Source organism: Corylus avellana, chromosome ca3 (assembly GCF_901000735.1).
Source record: "Corylus avellana chromosome ca3, CavTom2PMs-1.0".
In the NCBI taxonomy this organism is placed as follows: domain Eukaryota; kingdom Viridiplantae; phylum Streptophyta; class Magnoliopsida; order Fagales; family Betulaceae; genus Corylus; species Corylus avellana.
In genome coordinates, this window is record NC_081543.1 from 25,646,280 (window position 1) to 25,652,057 (window position 5,778).

Below are 5,778 nucleotides of genomic sequence, written 5' to 3' on the forward strand. Positions count from 1 at the left end.
TATTGTGATATTTAACTTGATTAATTCCAGTTTTCATGAATTCCTCATATGTATGTGACTGGCCATTATATGCATGTGGTATGGACTAATTAGTTAAATCAATTTGGATGACCGAGTCCAGGCTTTAACATAACTAACAAAAGTAATCCACGCAGGGTTCTTGGGTTAATCAACATGTGGAACTAGGAGTATACACCCATGCCCTAGGCCTCATGTGTTTGTCGATTTCCACAGAATATATGTTTTCCTAAAGAACAACTTAGTATACACCCATGCTAAATCCTTTAGGTAAGAAAAGAGTTAGAGTATACACTCATGCCTAACTCGTTGCTTAGGGAAATCTATAGTTTAAGGAGTATACACCCATGCCCGTAGGTTGACAAACATTAGATAGACATAACATGATCAAAGCATTGGCATATTGTCATATTATCTAAGTATGATTAATGGTGGATATCAAAGACCTACCTTTACCTTTTTATTTATCTTTATTTCTTTTTATTTATTTTTCTTAATATCAAATCTGTGACAATTTGATATTTTTAATTAATTCTAAATAAAATCACAATCCTCGTGGGATCGATCTCATACTTGCTGCACTATACTATTGTTTTAATCTTGTGCACTTGGGAGTTAAAACGTACTAAATATTATCAATTAATTTATGTAATATTTTGCACATCAACTCTTTGGGCTTTAAATAGCTGAGTGAAGGCCCAAAGGGGCGACACACCACCAACTTTTGGTAGAATTTTTCGTATACCATGGTTATGCCCCCTCCTCACCAACTCTCGAGGGCAGATGTTTTTAGGAATACCTGTACCTTGGGATTTCAGTTGACTCTAATTTTTTTTATTTGTCACTATAAGAAGTTGAAACTTTCAGAAGAAGACGAAAGGTTGAAGATATATAGCTAATTTTCTGTTTTCTTTTAAAACGCATCATTTCACTAAATAAAGTTCAACGCTGGCTGACTAGTTGTTCACTTGTTCCCACAATTTTCTTGACGTATAGAAGAAGTTTTGACTTCACTGTGTAAATAATGAAGAAAATACCATTTTTTTTTTTTTTCTCAAATAAACCATTGACAAGACAAGGCACTAGCACAAGCACAAAAGTCATACAAAAAAATCAAACTTTTCATCACATTTTGTTCAAAACAAGACAAACTCTCTCAAACTACCATTCCAATGATAATTTATCCCTTAAACTATTAATTACAACAATTTACCATCCAAACTACCAAAATAATGAAAATGTACCCCCAATTTTTTTTAAAAAAATGACGAAATTACCCTTATTAAAATAAAAACAAAAATACTAAATTTTTTTTTTTTTTTCAAATTTTTAAAGGTATTTTTGTCTTATTGAAAATTATATAGGGATAATTTCATCATTTTTCTAGTATTGGGGGATACATTGTCATTGTTTTGATAGTTTGGGGAGTAAATTATCATAATTGATAGTTAGGGGAGTAGATTGTCATTGAGGTGGTAGTTTGAGGGGCTTAAGTGAACTTTACTCTAAAAGAATAAAAATAATAATAAAAAATCAAGCAAAATACAGCACATTACATTCAAAAAAATTTTTTTTTTTTTTTAAAAGTACATTACATTTAATTAATAGCAGCTCTAAAAGAAATAACAAATAACAAAAAAATTAGCTAATTTATCACATCTCAATTTCTGAGCAAAAATATAAACAAAATGTATTTTTTTGTTAAGTTAAAATGCTGAGTAAATGTTTACACTTTTAACACACAAGTCAAAGACACACTTTCACCTCACGTGAGACGCCAATTTTAGAGCCATGTGCCAATCAAATCCAAAAAGCAATTCTCAAATCTCCATGTTCCCTTGCTTTGAGTTTGTTTTCTATTGTGTGTGTGATATTTGCAAAATCAGATATACATCTTACAAAAATTTGCTATGGCATTTTCTTCTTAAAGACTTCAAATTTCTCTAGTGTTCCTTTCTCCATTCAACAATTGGCATCTTCTGCGTCAAGAGTTCTAGTAAATTTGTTCCCTTCTACTTTCAAACTTCATGCATTCAAGTCTTCACCCCTGGTCCATTCAACTTTTTCTTATAAAAATTAAGGTATGTAATTAAATTTTCATATTTAAATTTAGATTGTTCTTTTAAATTAGTTTTTTTAATATTTATATTGCTATTCTTGATAATTGTTTTTGTATTTAATTATTTATGAATATATATAGTTTTTGTTGCATATTTTAATGGTATAAAATATATAATTGTAATTATCTGAGATTATCGAGAAAAACAACGATTCTATTGAGCTCCAATTAAATTTTTATATTTTTTTTAATACTCTTAATTATTTTTGTTCAACTTTACTTTTGTATTCATCAAAAAAAAAAAAAAAATTGCACCTTAAATGGACATCCTAGCTCTGCCACATCTTGGCTATTTGAAGTCAATCTTGGCTCTTGATACAAAGGTTTGCACTAATTTCTACCTCTAATTTTGATTTTCCTACCACGACGAATTTGAACCATGAATCAACCATGAAAATGACCACACTAAACATCACAATCAGGCCAACTAACAAAAGAGAGATACGCATGAAGTCTTTATGTTTGGATGCAGAGAAAATGTGGGAGAGAGAGGAATCACTTAATTGGTTCTGGGTAAGGCCGTTCTGTGATGCCAGCATTCATTTTTCAGAATCATTCGAATATCGATCATACATACTAGAGTCTCATTTCACTGAGCTTATAAGGTTGATGGGTACTGCATTAGCCCAACAAAATAAAGATGAGATGAAATATAATATGTAGCATTACTCTCCACCAATTATTCTTTGGCCATCATTGTAAGGATTCTTGTTTGTTTTGATATATAAATATTGAAAATCCACATACGAATATTTAAGAACGTGTTTAAACTTTAAATCATAATAAGTTGAATCTTATTATAAAATTTGGTGTCAGTTTGTTTAAGTTATACAAAAATTAAAAAAAAAATTATTCCTTTAAATGACAAAGGGTTCAAAAAAAAAAAAAAAAAATCTTATCAACCCTATTCTCAAGTATTTCTTATATCTATTTTTAACATTTTTATATCAAACAAAAGAGAGTCCTTGCTTTAAACACAATTTCCCTATAAATATAGGCCATTTGTATTCTAAACACATTAAGCAATAAGAGCACAAATGCACAACATAACCCCTAGGAGTATACCTTTGGGCCGAACCACCCTAAATTCTCTTATCTCATTTTTTTTCCCCTGCTTCGGCTACTTTTCTCTCAATTTATATTTCATTACAATTTTCTACATTTGCAACGATGATGGAGGAAGATGAAGAAGAATTTATGGAAGTGCTAAATGGCAATGAAACTTTAATCCAATTTCAACACTTCATTTGTGAATTAAGATTACGGGCAACAATATTAGCCATTAGATAAGAGAATGGTGAGATTGACTTTAGGTGTGAGTGTCCAATCACATGACTTTCTTATAAGAAAGGATTTATATATGTGTGCTTTGAAAAAATGCAATAAAGGAATTGAAAGTGCTTGTCTTTTCTCTAACGTCTAACACAGGAACAAATTTATGACTTTCTTATTATCTTTGAATTCAAATTGCTTAGAAGAAATGTAAGAGAATTGAAAGAGCTTCCTCTTTTTTCTTTGAAGTTTTTGTGTAAAATCAACCATTATCAGTGTAATTTATTGTTCCAATTTGAACACGGGAACAACTGCAGAAAAAGTTGTTCCCGTGTTGAGATTGGATCAATAATGGTGATGCGTTAGGGGATGATCACATCATAACAACTGTGGTTATCCCCACACCATATTTAACTATTTAAGGGGATGCCTATCTATAAATAGTTAAGGGGATGGAGGACGATGTCCATTCAGCTTTCTTTTAACTATTTCTCTTTGTTTTGTTCTTGGATTTCCACCATTTTATCCTTCCAAAAACTTTTATTCATTTTACTTTAAATAAATTATCAGGATAAATCAAGTGTTTGGGAGTTGAGCCATGGCTATCAGAACATCGAGATCTCCTAAAGCCATCTTCTCTTCATCTTCTTCCCCTCGTTCCAACTAGATCTATGATGTTTTCTTGTGTTTCAGAGGCGAAGACACGCGCAAAAACTTCACAGACCACCTCTACTTTGCTTTGAGAGATGCTGGAATCAAAATCTTTAAAGATGACAATGAGCTCCGAAGAGGACAATACCTTGCATTTGAACTGATACGGGCAGTCCAAGGATCCAGAATCTCTATCATCGTTTTCTCAAGGAACTATGCGGCTTCCAGGTGGTGCCTGGAGGAACTTGTGGAAATTATGGAGTGTCGAAGAACTTTGAAGCAACTCGTTCTACCTATATTCTACGATGTTGAGCCCTCTGATGTGAGAAACCAGACGAGTAGTTTTGCAGAAGCATTCGCGAAACATGAAAAACATTACTTGTTGGGCATAGACAAAGTTCTTAAGTGAAGAAAAGCTTTGTGTGAGGCTGCTAATTTGTCAGGGTGGGATCTAAGAAAAACTGCAGACAGGTAAGTTCGTATAAGCAAAAGTTGTCTTTCACTTACTATATTTTAGTACATTTATAGTATCACATTGCAATATGTTTTCTATATATACATATATTATAATATGAAAATTGTTTTATTAAAAAAAAAAAAACAAATCTAACATAGTCAAAGTATAGTCATATATATCGGACACTATAAACAATGGAAGTTTTTTGGGTGGAACCACCTCAAAACTCTTTGCTTATCTCTTTCTCATTTTTCTCATACTTTCTTGTTTTTATTTTATTTTACTTTATATTCTATCAATTTTTTTTTATTTCATATATATAAGGCTAATGACTCTTTAAAGGTAGTCTAGAATTGCGACATGTGATATGAACCCATTTTTTTTAAAGGCTAAATCGGTTTTTTAAAGCATAATCTTATATAAAAAAGGGGAAAACTTTACTTTGGACCCCGGCCCTGACCTAGCACCGCTTTTGACTTGCCCCCCTCAAACTTCAAAACCTTTCATTTTGGACTCCTGAACTTTCAATTTCTATCACTTTGGACTCCTCTGTTAGATTTTAAACGTTAAAAGTTAGACAATGATGTTTATACCCTTGACTTTTTTTATAAAATTCTAAATTTATCTTTAATTTCAATTTAAAAACTTTAAAAAAATTATTAAAAAAAAATCACTAGGTGACCCATGATTGGGCTACCTTGTAACCATTTTTTTTTCAATTTTTTTCATATAAAGAAAATTGAAGGGTAATTTTGTCTTTTTAAGAGTTTTAACGGCACAAATTGACAGAGAGAGTCCAAAGTGATAGAAATTGAAAGTTTAGGGGTCCAAAGTGAAATTTTTCATATATATATATATATATATATATATATATATATATATATAACTTGTGAATTGCCCAAATAAAAGAAGGTTGTAGAGAGTAAATAAGTGTACAAGAGGATGAGTTAGTTAAGAAAGTTGTGGCCAAAATTACTGACAAGGTAATATAGCGTTATGACTAAGCCAACTCTTGTGCTCATCTCAAGTATTACTTCAACTTGACTGATAGTTGTAGTTTGTTATTGCCTTTAGAGGCTTTGATAGAATTCAAATCATGGTGAAAATTTATTGATGTGATTTGATATTCCATCAAATCATGCGGGAAAAAAGGGCTAGTTGTCCTGGTTTATTTTGACCTACCTTTTGCATACATATAAGCCACCTTTTAGTTTTAGAGATAGAAAGAGTGGAAATAACTAGAGAAAATGAAGAAAATCCT